The sequence below is a fragment of the Lipotes vexillifer genome, unplaced genomic scaffold, assembly GCF_000442215.2.
Source record: "Lipotes vexillifer unplaced genomic scaffold, Lipotes_vexillifer_v1.1 scaffold1141, whole genome shotgun sequence".
Taxonomy (NCBI): Eukaryota; Metazoa; Chordata; class Mammalia; order Artiodactyla; family Lipotidae; genus Lipotes; species Lipotes vexillifer.
The window spans coordinates 491,188-504,794 of record NW_006797873.1 but is presented as its reverse complement, the minus strand read 5'-3'; positions in this window follow the sequence as shown (position 1 = coordinate 504,794).

Here is a 13,607-nt window from a genome sequence, read left to right as displayed (position 1 = left end):
ACGAAACACTTGCAATACGTTTATTTCTATGAATAGTCATGTAATAAGTTTTTATAAATTTATAAAGTTTTTCTTTTAACTTTGCAACCTAAGTGTTGAATATAAGTCATGAGTTTGAGTTCACTCGGCAATTGCACATATAGCAAACAATAACAAAAATAAGGATGAGAAAAAGTAAAAGAGAATGAAAAGCAAATCTACAATCACGATGGCATAGCAACTGTTTTAACATTTTGACCTTCAAATACAGTAACATTAAAGTTACATTCACTCTGTTGGTTGGGTAGTATTTTGCATGTTGGATTAGGAGAGACCAAAGATTGAAAAGCACTTAGGATGAATACATTCATTCAGTTGTGTAAAATGCTATCCTGAGTAGGGATATAAAAAAACTGAAGGGATTAGAACAAAACAAAGATATAGTGTAAGGAAAGTACCGGAAGGACATGAAAATTAGACAACGGAATAAGAAAAGAAAATGATGAAAGACTAATACATTCCCAGCTTGGCTGAACGGAAGAATGACAAGGTGATTGGCAGAAATGGTAATATAAAGAGACTGAGAAAGACTATTTGAACCCTTACTAGATGACTTTCTCTGACAGAACCTAAGGAATAGCAAAGCGTTTAACAGTTTAAATGTCTTTTCCCCGACCTTTTCGATAGCATTCCTAAAAGGAGTCAGTAACACCGGTTCTCATTCATATTGATGACACAGGTGTCTGGAAAAGGTGATGTGTGAAGTATTCACAGTCAGCATCCCTGCCAGCTCCTCCTAAGAAGACCCGTCTCCTTTTTTTTTTTATGTTTAGAATTTTATTTTTTTTATTTTTATTTTTTTTAAACATCTTTAGTGGAGTATAACTGCTTTACAATGGTGTGTTAGTTTCTGCTTTATGACAAAGTGAATCAGTTATACATATACATATGTTCCCATATCTCTTCCCTCTTGTGTCTCCCTCCCTCCCACCCTCCCTATCCCACCCCTCTAGGTGGTCACAGAGCACCGAGCTGATCTCCCTGTGCTATGCGGCTGCTTCCCACTAGTTATCTATTTTACATTTGGTAGTGTATATATGTCTATGCCACTCTCTCACTTCGTCCCAGCTTCCCCTTCCCCTTCTCCATATCCTCAAGTCCATGCTCTAGTAGGTCTGTGTCTTTGTTCCCGTCTGAACCCGTCTCCTTTTGTCTTAGGAGGTGTAATGAATCTCTTGCAGAGCAGAAGGGGTTGCCCCTTCTTATCTGGGGCTTTTATTTCAAAAGCCTGTAACTGGTGAAGACTGGAAGATTTGAAAATCCCTATTATGTGAAAACAATTTTCTCCTTGCCTCCCACGTTGTATTTTTCACTGCCAAGATAAAATCTTTCCAGCTGTGGTTTGAGAAGAGTAGTGTCTGGAGAGAAAGCAAGTGTTTCAGGACTGTGGGATGAGGAGAGGCTGCAGGATTTTTATGGCTAAGGGAGAGTACATTGTTTTCAGAGTATTATGTCTGGGTGGTGAGAGGTAAGGCTGGAATAGCATGCCTGTTTGAGCCGCTGAGGGACAAAAAGGACATTAATGCACCAACCCCAAGTCGTCTGCCGCCTACCATCAGCGGAGAGAAAATGCCATAATTTCTTTACCTCTTGGGAGGCAGAAGTTAGCTGAAAGTATTAGAGATGGTTAACCACATGAGATCTCAGAGTTGATGAATTCTTGCTAATTCAAGATGCAGTTTTGATTTTATTTTCTCTCAAAAGTATTTCTTCCACCATAGAGTGTACTTACTTCTCTGAGCTCTTATGGTGTCGTGTACATTATAGCTACTATGTATCATTTACCTTATTAAAATGTAAAGCTCTGAGAGGTAGCGTTTCAGTTCCTCAGCAAAATAGTCCTAATATATGGAATCTGCCAGACAATCAATACAGATTATGGTGTTGTAGTGCCTGAAGTAGTGATTGTTCATTTCAGAGGTAAACCAGTGATGACGTTTTCCTTTGGGCCTCAGTCCACCCATACTACCATCCTTTGGAATTTAGTCATATTTTGAACTACCCTTTCCATTCAGTTTTCATTGCTAGGTTTTTATGAACACAAAGAGAATCTTTTACAATAGTCTTCTAATTGTTTTCCTTATTTTTCTTCTTTTCTGCCTCAATATTTGCTTACCCTTATACGTAAAAAATTCCCAAAATTATACTAGTCTTAAATTTCTCCATGTTAAATACATCAGTATTCTCTCAATCACAGTCTCGTGTCAAAAACCCTCTGACATTTGTGCCAGCAAACCTGCTTTACCTCATTGCTCTATTGTTGCCTTGACAATCCATTACTGAAAAACAAGGTTCCCTTTAGAAACTACAGTAATCTCCCCATATCCTCTGGGGATATGTCCCAAGACCCCCAGTAGATGACTAAAACCATGGATATTACCAAACTGTTTTTTATACTAGTTTTTCCTATACATATATACCTATGATAAAATTTAATTTATAAATTAGGTGTGGTAAAAGATTAACAACCATAACTAATAATTAAATAGAACAATGATAACAATATACTGTAATAATGGTTATGTGAATGTGGTGTGGTCTCTCTCTCTCCAAATACCTTATTGTACAAATTTAATGCCTTTTTAATCTTAACTGAGCACTTATCACAGTACAGCTATAACTTTTGCAGTTTCAGCTGTGACAACAAAACTAGCAAGAATCTCTTTTCACCTCTTCACAATTTCATGTGAATGAAGAAGACTGATTCTTACTTTAGATCTTAGCAAACCTCAAAATACAATTCTTTTCTTTCCTTATTAAGTGGAGAACTTTGACCTTTTCACTTTTCAGCTTCTCTTTGGCATATCCAAATTGCCAGCATCACTTTTCTTGAACTTTGGGGCCACTGTTAAGTAAAATAAAGGTCACTTGAACACAAGCACTGAGATACTGTGACAGGTGGTCTGATAACCAAGGCAGCTACTAAGTGATTAATGGGAGGGATTCGCTGGATAAAGGGATGACTCACTTCCTGGATGGAACCAAATGAAACAGCAGGAGAGTTCATCACCATACTCAGAACGGCGTGCTATTTAAAACTGACGAATTGTTTTATTTCTGGAGTTTTCCATGTCATATTTTCAGACCGTGGCTGACCACAGGTAATGAAGCCACAGAAAGTGAAACCGTGGGTAAGTGTGGACTACTGTACACTATTACTAACTTTCTCTCCTTCTAAGAACATTTCCTCTCTATTCAACTCATGTCCATTCTTTAAGATTTGTGCACTTTATATATCACTCATGCATCACTTCCTAAATGCTCTCAACCAGGGTTTCTCAACCTCAGCAGAATTGCCAATTTGGGGCTATATAATTCTATGTGGGAAGGGGCTGTCTTGGCCTTGTAGGATGTTTTACAGCATCCTTGGCCTGTACCCATGAGATATCAGTAGCTTCTCCACACCCAAGTGGTGAAGATGAAAATTATTTCCAGATTTTGCTAAAAGTTCTCTGGGGCATAAAGTTGTCCCTGGTGGGAATCATTGCTCCGAACAGCAATAATCTTTTGAAATTAAAAAGAAAGGTTCATTACTTTTGTATAGCTCTGAATATTTTCCAAGGCATTTTTTTATTATATATACAAGTTCTAATAATGGAAGGTATTACTTATTATATAGATAGTCTCCTTTATCCCCTAACACTGTATCACATATTACTAGGTCCTCACAGATGAGACTCAAGGACATAAAATTCAGTAGATGCCTAGTCTTGCGCTCTATCATTCAATGGCGTATAGTGTCTATATAAATCACTTCTGACTAAATCACAATCTTCTTTATGAGATATCTTGTTATTAAACTCTTGAATTACAATTTTTCTCTTGGTGGTTATTGTTTCCTTCTTTAAATAGATCGTAAGAATTTGAAGGAACTATTCATTACATAGAAACTATTGGACATCTCAGCAGAAACGTTATCTACCTATTCACTTAATATTAAAGAAGGAAGTGGTTTTCTATCAATATCTAGCACAGTCCTTCACATATACTAACTGCTCAGTCACCATTTAATGAAATATTTAAAGAGTACTAATGAGCATCCTTAAGGACATACGTGAATTAAAAAAAGACATTGTTCTTTGTCAGCAGCTGCTTTTCAGTCTTTCTCTTGGAGAACATATTCCTCTGCTTCCTTGCCCTTATGCCTTCTTTATCATCCTATGGATTAAAGGATTCATTCAGAACCCTCTGTTAAAATGTCTCATATACTTCTGCTTACACTGAGTTTCCATGTTTCACAAAACTCTATTTTTATCTGAATTTCATCAAAACGTTAATTTCCCTGGAATAGCTAAGTTTAGAAAGTTGAAAGGAGTACGTGATCAGATACTGTGATGAGGTTACTGCTGAGTTAATTGTGTAATGGTTTTAGGGGTATGTGAAAGAGTACCTATTTTCAACCAAGGCAAGAAATTGCTTTTCCTAAATTTCTTCGAGGTAGCTTTAGAAAAAAATAGTTTACAAGGAAAATCAGATTGCATAAAAAGGAAAAAATGTTACTCAACTGAAAGTTTTAGAGTTAGAATCACTGAAAAAGAGATGAATGGAAAGAGGTCCGATTCTAAGAGAGAAATGAATTAGTGACAGGGATGACTTTGAAATTTAACAGAGGGACCATGAGAATGATAGTACTAGATAGTATATGTTTGTAAAAGTTAATTTACTTTGAAATGGACACAAATTAATTTTTAAACAGCATCAAGATTACTTTATATCTAATAGGTGGATGCATGTGAGTAGTAGAGAGACACTGAGAAGAGAGTCCCCAAATGCATGATTCTTTCAAAACCTCTAGTACATGATATAAATATAATATAATGTGAGAGCGAGGGAAATAAAAATGGAAAAAATAATCATTTCCCATTGTTTAAAGCGTTTCACTTCCACGAGAAGGAAAAAAGAATTAAATGAACTAAATTATGGCTATGGGGATTCATTAGGAACAATTGAAAAGTAAAAGTTAAAAAGCCTATTTCTACCAAAAATGTTTCTGAATCTATTCAGTTTCTGACAGAGGAGGACTTGAATTATTCTGTTGCATCACTTGTAGGGACCAGAGTATATTCCAAGATGACTGATTGCAGCTGGATTTGAGAGCAATTCTCATTTTCCCTGTTTCAGACTCCATGCTAAATCTAGGAAACAGACACGATAGTTTGTAACAGAATATTCATCAACATAGACTGACTTAGAGTTTGATGAGAGATCAAGAGATTTATTCAACTTTCGTCTTACTGAAGAAAATGTTCTTGAGAATGTCATCTGTAGAAAATTAACCTATGGTGATTGCGCTGAAATATTTTGAAGATTCTGTGGCCACTTTTTTTTTTAACATCCAAAGATAGACACGAAGAATTGTCTGAATGAATAAGTAAAATGACGGACTTATAGGGATTATGTTAGTTAACTGAGGGTGAGGAAACAGTCATGGAATCATCTTGAGTAGGTCAGACATTTGAAAAAGTCATGGCATGACTAAGGGAACTTAAGTTCTCCCACAGTAGATTTCTTGACAGTATATTCTACATTCTAAACATTGAACCATTTTTCTTTCCTGGAAGTAAACTAAAAGGGACATAATCCTGGCCACGTGGGTAATGTTTCTTAATCTGTCCAAAGTATTTAGTACTAAATATTCTATAGCATTGCCATGTTTTATGGGGGGGAAATTTCAAATACTCGAAGAAACTGACTCATATTTTTGATACCCCAATGGCTAAGATATGGTTAAACACTCATTTTTTTAGTGATAATGATGAAAGATGCATGTCCCAAGCTTTCTTATCATTGAGGTCATTTCCCAAAAGCACTGTTGCTTAACTCATTTAAATTTGACTAAACACTAAAGAATAAGTCATACCAAATAATCCTTCACTAATGAATTGAGTAAGAGGGGCTGACTGTCTTTTAACAATTTTAATTTCTATAATTCTATGACTTCAACTAGTGTATCAAAACCCTCAAAGGCAATGCAGTGATCAATACAAATTAACAATAATGAAAATGGACCATTTTCTCGGTTATGTATTTAAGAAGGAAACTTTCTAATGTGATTGTACTAAGGATATGTAGGATTATTCAGTGTAGCCAATGCCTCCCCTCCTTATGGCCAAGGTTTTAACAGCACTTTATTTCCCCACCCCTACATATGACATTTTAAATTGGTTTTCTGGGTGATGCCCAGAAATTCTGAGCACTTTAAAGAGGTTATTCAAGAGCCTTATAAAGAGGTTACATCTATAGCTCTTGAAGCTAACAGTGTGTAATTTTAAGGTCAAAATTGTATGCATTTTAAAGCATACAGTCCTCATTTGCAAAGCAGGGCTCATGATGAGAATAGGAAGACAATTTTGTTCTATCTGCATATGTCAAGAACGAATATTGCCTTGATCTAAATATTTGGAGATTCAAATAGATGACTTTAATTTATAATGCATATCTTAGAAGCCTGCTCTAGTTTGCTTAGATGGTAACTTATAAATTAAAACAAACAAGAAGTAGCAGAAAATAAACAAATGGCCTGACAGTATGTGTAACGAAACTTTGGTGAACACTTTCTTCCCTAAAACTTATGTGCTGAGAAAGCCTTGTAACAATAACTAAACAGTTTAATGATGTTTCAGTGTATTTGCTAGAAAATGTTTCACAAGTTTAATCAAGCAAATGTTTAAAAAAGTATGTTCTGAGTTTATAGAATATATTTATACTCACGAACTATGAGAATAAGAGTGAGCAGAGTGGCTGTAAATTTGGATGTGTTTAATACATACTTATAAAATAAATGAAGAAATTACTAAGAAGGATTAAATATATAAATATGAATAAAAAAGCATATATTTATATATGCATATATCACAGTGAATTTCTTTGATACATTACCATATGTAAATGTATTTACTATACATTATATCTATAGACAAGAATATATTCTACAAAAATTCCTCATTGCTATAACATCTTAATAAATGGTCATTTCAAAATCAGTTTATAATACGGTAAAGCAAACGGATTTGGACATAGCCTCTAGTTAAAACAATGGTTTGTAACTCATCTCAACCATCCAGTTAAGGTACTCAGACTATCTTAAGATTCAGCTTCCTTATTTATCAGAGAGGAATAATGATATTCTCTACCCTCCTGTATTCTTGTACAGATTCACTCACAAGTAGAGTATATGAAAAACTAATATCGCACTGACGAGCACAGTGGAAGTCCACAAATGCCAACATTGTTATCACTGCGTTATTATTTAATTTAACTCTAAATTTTGTGTTTTTTCATTTTTCTTTTTTCTGAACGTGACAGAAATACGAAGGTATCAGAAAATGATCATGGGATTAAGGGGCCAATTATGGCTTCATGAGAGGCGAGTCAGCGCCTGGCCGAGCCACACCCAGGCAGGCAGGTTTCAGGGACACCCGCGAGGGGCTTTGACGCCGACCTGCCTCCCCTTCACCAACAGTAATAATAATATCCCTAATATGACATTATATAAGATCGTGTCAATCTACTTGTTCACTATCTCATTAAAATAAATAGCTTTAAACCCAGCAATACTTAATGAATGGCGGTAATCATAGATAAGTGTTTCAAACACTTTAAAAAAATTGCTTATTGATTTTGTTTTAATTTGGTAAGAGTTAAATATATCCTGCAATCATTTTGAAAGACTTTACATAGATGAAAGACTTCTTAGGTTTCCTTAGAGGAATATATATTAGTGAATTATTTTAGGATCAGATAGTTACAGAATTTTTTGCTTTCCCCAAAGCATAAATATGTATTCTTAATATATGTTCCTTCTAAAGTTATCAATTTTCTTTTTGCTACTTTGCTAATTAGAGATTTGTAGCGTCCTATATGAAGAGCAATAATCCTCTACTCCAATAACAGGTTAATTCTCCAAACCTAGGTGGAAAAACCTAAAATGAGGGTGTTTATGACTTTGGGTGAATTCTTAATGGATAGGAATCAGTTGCAAACTAAGTTTAATGAACTCTATTACAAAACCCACTATTGGTTTTTATGAATGACCTGTACTTTGTTACTACTCTGAAAGCCAGGGTTGGTATAAATGGTCTTTTAATATATTCTTTAACAATTTTCAGTTGGTAAAAAGGATATAACCTGTTAAACTTCTTTTAAAAATTAGCTTTTAAAGACTTGGTAACATAATGGTATGAGTTAGTTACATGCTTGCATCTAAAACTGGACCAAGTAATGAATGTGTATTAGAAATAATGGGGCCCCCATTAACCATAATTATTTAAATATTTGTTAATATTTACTTGGAAAGAGACCAACAATGCAGAAGGGTAGAGTAGGACCACTGGGGTCAGTATGCTCTTAATATGCTGTCCCTAGAAATTCGCCTTTGGCCCTAAACTTTCATAGCCCCCTTGACCACAATAAAACCTAGCTCTTTGCTGGACACATTATTCAGAAGACTCTTCCATATGCCTCAGACAGCTCAGGAGGAATTTAAGCAACAGAGTATAAGGAAGAAGAAAAAAAAAAGCTTGTAACCTTGCCTGGCACAGAGCAAGCAGACGTGAGATGTACTGAGATAAATTCAATTTTCTACATTTTCAGTAATATTTAGAATCCCAGAGAAACAGTACCATTTGTAGGCTGGCATCCCAGGAACCTGCCTAACTAAGCCACAATCTCGTTCTTCTCTACCTGGATCTTTTCACAAAGCAGCAGGAGATTAGATGTATTCTATATGCAGGTGACACTAGTTATGGTTATAAATTGGAAGTGATGGTGAAAATTCTGTTAAGTAATGTCAGCTAATTTTACAGAAAAGGCATTTTCCCCACTTTAAATTTACAAATGTTAAACCAATTGTCCAAATTCACACAGCTATTTATTAGTATAGAAATGGGATTAAAACCCAAGTATGTCTGAATCCATAGCCCATGCTCTTCAAGAAGACAGGCTACTGATTCCGAATAGCTTTAAGAAATAGCAGCTACTGTCATCTAAATCTTGCCAGAAAGAAAGCCCTCAGATAAACTATTCAGAATATATACGATTTCTCAAAATTTAGAACTGATTTACAGCTAAAACCCCTACAGAGCAAGCTACCATATTCGGTTAACTAAATATGCACTCAACTCAACTTCTGTTGAAAAGTTCACCAGAAATTATGTTGCGTAATGCTGGATGTTCCATGGGTATATATACTCTTTTTATGTGACTGAAGTATTTTCTGTAACTCATTTTAAAATTATTTAAACACTTCAGCTGTGATCTAGTACTTAGATTTGACCATTCAAACTTGAAATAATGTACATCCTATATTATTTGCTGAGGAAAACCTTGAACCTGATTAAAAGTGTTCTTATATGGTTATGATTTGTTATTATTAGAGTATTTATTAAATTCTTATGTGCCTGGGACTCTGCTAGATTCTGAATAGATGTGGGCAAATAAAGTACTTTTATTCTCCACAGAAAGCTTATATAGGAGAGAGGAGGCAATGATACATGAATAACACATAAAAATGAATAATAATTATAAAAAGTAATAAGAAGAAAATTTTAAAATATCAGTAATTTAGAATCATAATTGTAGAGGAACCAACCCATAAAGGAGGTCAGGTGGCGGAAACCCGAGATAGTTACATTTCGGCCACCACTGAAAGATGAGAAGAGCTATTATATCAAGAAGCATAGGAAGAGCATCCCAGGTAGAGAACAGGCTTTGGAATATTCTGAGGTGGGAAAACCTTCCAGCAAATGAAAGAAGTTCAGTGTGACTATAGTAGGCTGGACAAAAAGACATATCCCAAGGCTAGATCATGGCCAGATCTGTGGGGCTTTATATTTAGATAAGAGATACAAGTGTATTCATTTAACACATTGTTAGAACAGCTGTTGAGAATCAGGCAGTCTTAGAACTGAGAGAAAATATGTAAAATTGAATTGGCCTTGCTCTTGTGAGCTTGATGCAATGGGAAAGTTACATATCAACTAAGTAATCATACAGTCACTATAAATGGCCACATCAGAATTTCTCTGAAAGACCGATGTTTGGTGCTATAAAAGCTGGGAGAGAGATTTTCCAAGTGGGAGAGATCACGAAGGCTCCTTAGAAGAGGTGAAGCTTCAGAGCTACAGAATAAGTAGTGAACAGAAAAAGGGAATATTGTGAAACACAAGCTCTAGTATAAGTGACATGGTGAATAATATTTAGGAGAAAACTACTTTTTTTTTTACTGTATGTGGAGAATAATTAGAACAGGGCCAAGAACTGATGTGGGTGATAAAGTATTGAACTCTTACCATAGCCCAGGTGAAAAGGAACAACGACCATGATGAGGATGCTGACAATGCAGTATGAAGAAATGGATAATTTTGAGGTATACCGAGCAGGTAAAAAGCCTGACTTACGGATTCATGTGGGATGTAAACCAGAGATGACACGCTATAAAGAAATCTTCTCATGAAAGGAATAATACATCTGTTGATACTGGGAATCTCAGAAGCCAAAGCCTCAAAATTGGTGGCCGCGGCTCAAGCACTTAAAAGCTGCTAGAGCTCTCCTCACGTATAACTCTTAAGACTCCCCGGCTTGGATGAATTGGTCATGGAACGAGTTAGATTGACACTAAGTTACCCGCCAATCTCAAGAAAATTTCCATGCAAGGAGGTACACTATAAAACACCACAAAATCCCCAACACAGAGGCACGTCCCTCTTAGGTATTAATTTGGTTCTGAGAAATCTAAGGCTTATCTAAAGAAATGAGATCCTCAAGTTTCAAAGAATTGAGCACAACACCTTCAAGAATAACTGGATTTTATATCTAACAACTGTGGTCCAGGAAGCTGTAGTTATTTATAAAAATGGCCAAATTTTACTCAGATAACCTAGAATTACAACGGCCATTATGAGGAGAGTTCCAACTAGACAAAATGCAGAGGCATCTAAAAGCTTTCAAAATCCCAAAATAGCTTTATTGAAAGATTCATGAACAGGTAATGAAAAATTAAAGACATAAGAGGAACCTAGAACAACACTGTGACACTGGGCTTCCCTGGTGGCACAGTGGTTGAGAATCCGCCTGCCAACGCAGGGGACACGGGTTCGAGCCCTGGTCCTGGAAGGTCCCACATGCCGCGGAGCAACTAAGACTGTGAGTCACAACTACTGAGCCTGCGCACCTAGAGCCCGTGCTCTGCAACCAGAGAAGCCACCGCAGTGAGAAGCCCGAGCACCGCAACAAAGAGCATCCCCAGCTCGCCTCGACTAGAGAAAGCCCGTGCGCAGCAGCAAAGACTCAACGTGGCCAAAAGGAAAAAGAAAAAAAAAAGACCGTGGTACTGACGTGGCTCCCACCACTCCCCTTTATCCTCCTTTACCCTAGTATTCAGTCTACTAATCCTCTATCTCAATTGCTTTTCCACTCTAAATAGACCACAAGACTGTTCAACAAAAGCCCACCAAGTTAGTGGCTTTACATATGCCCCCATATCCACCCTCACAGGAGGGCGCCCCTACGGGCTCCTCCCAGGCTTGACAGGACTCCAAGGGACTCTCCAGTAAAGTGCCACCAGTTTTTCCCTTAAAGGGCCAAGGGAAAATTAAAATTAATGAAAAATCTTGCCAAATTCTGATAGATACTGGAGCTACACTCTCTACTTTAAGCCCCATTTACTAAGGACCTTGCAGATGGGATCCTGGCAAAACTGGAAGAAGCCAGCCAAGAGTGAGAATTCTTACCCAAGTCAGCTCTCCTGGGTCTCTGTCTGCAGTGCTCGGTCAAAAGGGTAAAATGAAATTTCACGTTGTCCCTTTCTTTACAAATTCTGGCCCAGTAGTTATTGATCCTTTCTCTCCCAGGATAGACAGCTATTTGCTTTCTTGTTTGTTTTGTTTTGTGTCCTGAGAACTCGGCTTGGCAACCATGAGGTCGGGGGCCTCAAAATTATAGCCGGATTGAAATGAGGGTCTCACTTCATTTGCATGCAGCTCAGGTCCTGTGACTGCTGCCAGCTCTCAGAGGAATCGTCTGAGTTTTTCTTTCTTTTGGTTGTCTTTGAAAGAGGCCATGGATCTTGGCATGGTAGTATCTTTTACACCTTCTTTGAGGACGACTCCTCTTGTATCCAAGGGGTTTTTAAGTACTGCCAGGAATACTTACCGTTTGTCCCAGCTGAAACCTGAAAAGACACTTAGCAGGATTTTTTTTTTTTTTTAAGTAGCCCTGTGGTCAGAAGGCCAAATGAGAAGCTGATACTCAGAGCCTGTTAGGAACTTTCTTAGGCCTTCTCCTCAAAGCTAAATAAAACTATAAACCCAGAGGTAAAGAAAAACATTCCAAAGACAAACGACCCTAAACCTAGAACGTGGGGATCTTTGGGTTTCATCTTAGTTGAAGATCTCCCTGATATAAAGAAGCAATTGAAGATAATATAGTTGGATGGGTGTGTCAGTGCCTTGATAGCATTCAGGTTGCAACCCAATTCTTTGAGGAATTAAAAAAAACTTCTGTAAATTGAGGCCAACTCTTAGAAGGAAAAAGTAGGGGAAAGGCTATTTGGAAACCAGACAATAAAAGGTTGCTTGATCACCTAAATTGTCTTCTCTCATCATTTTTTTAACAGTGGTGAGGGTAAATATTTGAAGAAAGTAGCCAACGGACATCTCAAATGGCAAAATTGAGGGTGAAGTGAATTGAATATTCATTTTAACAAACAATTAAGGGCAGAAATCTACATACTTACCCTAATTTAGAAAGAGTGGACCTTAAATAACCAGCTTAACTGCTGGTACCCACTCTCCATTCCAAATTCCAGGTGATGTCCAGGGACTGTGGACTCTGTCCTTTTCCCTCTTCTTTTTGGTTTATTACTTTACCAGCCCCCTAGGTGGCAGCAATAAATAATTCCAAAATTAGACCTTGGCATTGGCCTCACTTTTTCTCTTGTTCCATAATAATTTCCAGGTTTACATATTAATACTATGGTACAGTTAGCACAGTTATTTAAGGTAACTCATGAGTAAAAGTAGCACTCTTTTTTTTTTTTCTTGAAGATTTCTAGGGACAGATATATGGATTGAATGATTCCTGGTATAAGTATTCCTCCAGATACTCTAAGGATCATTACTGAGTTAAGTTCATTCATCTGATAGGGCATAATCTCAACCATGTTCATGCAGCCTGTTCCCCTCATCACCAAGTAACTGCTTTGCTGTGATTAGTAATCACTGGAGAACACAGAAGTCTATAAAATTTCTTACTCTAAAATACCTTCATTCACAGTAGAGAGTGAGAGTTTTATCAGTTTCCAGTTCCACTCAAATACAAGTCTTGGAGGTTTCCCTTTCTAATTACCACTGACCTGCAGGTGTCAAAAAACACAGAAAGCGGTTAACAGAGGTCCACCACCCCTTAGTTACAAATACAGTTGAAACAGCTTTTTGAGAAATTCTTATAGTCTCTGCAATGATACTGACTTTTCTTTCTGGCAGCAATGTGATGCTGGTCCCAGCTGGTCCTTGGATCTATAGTGACAACTCATTTACTTCCTAGGTGGTTCTACCAGGGCTTCTCTTTCC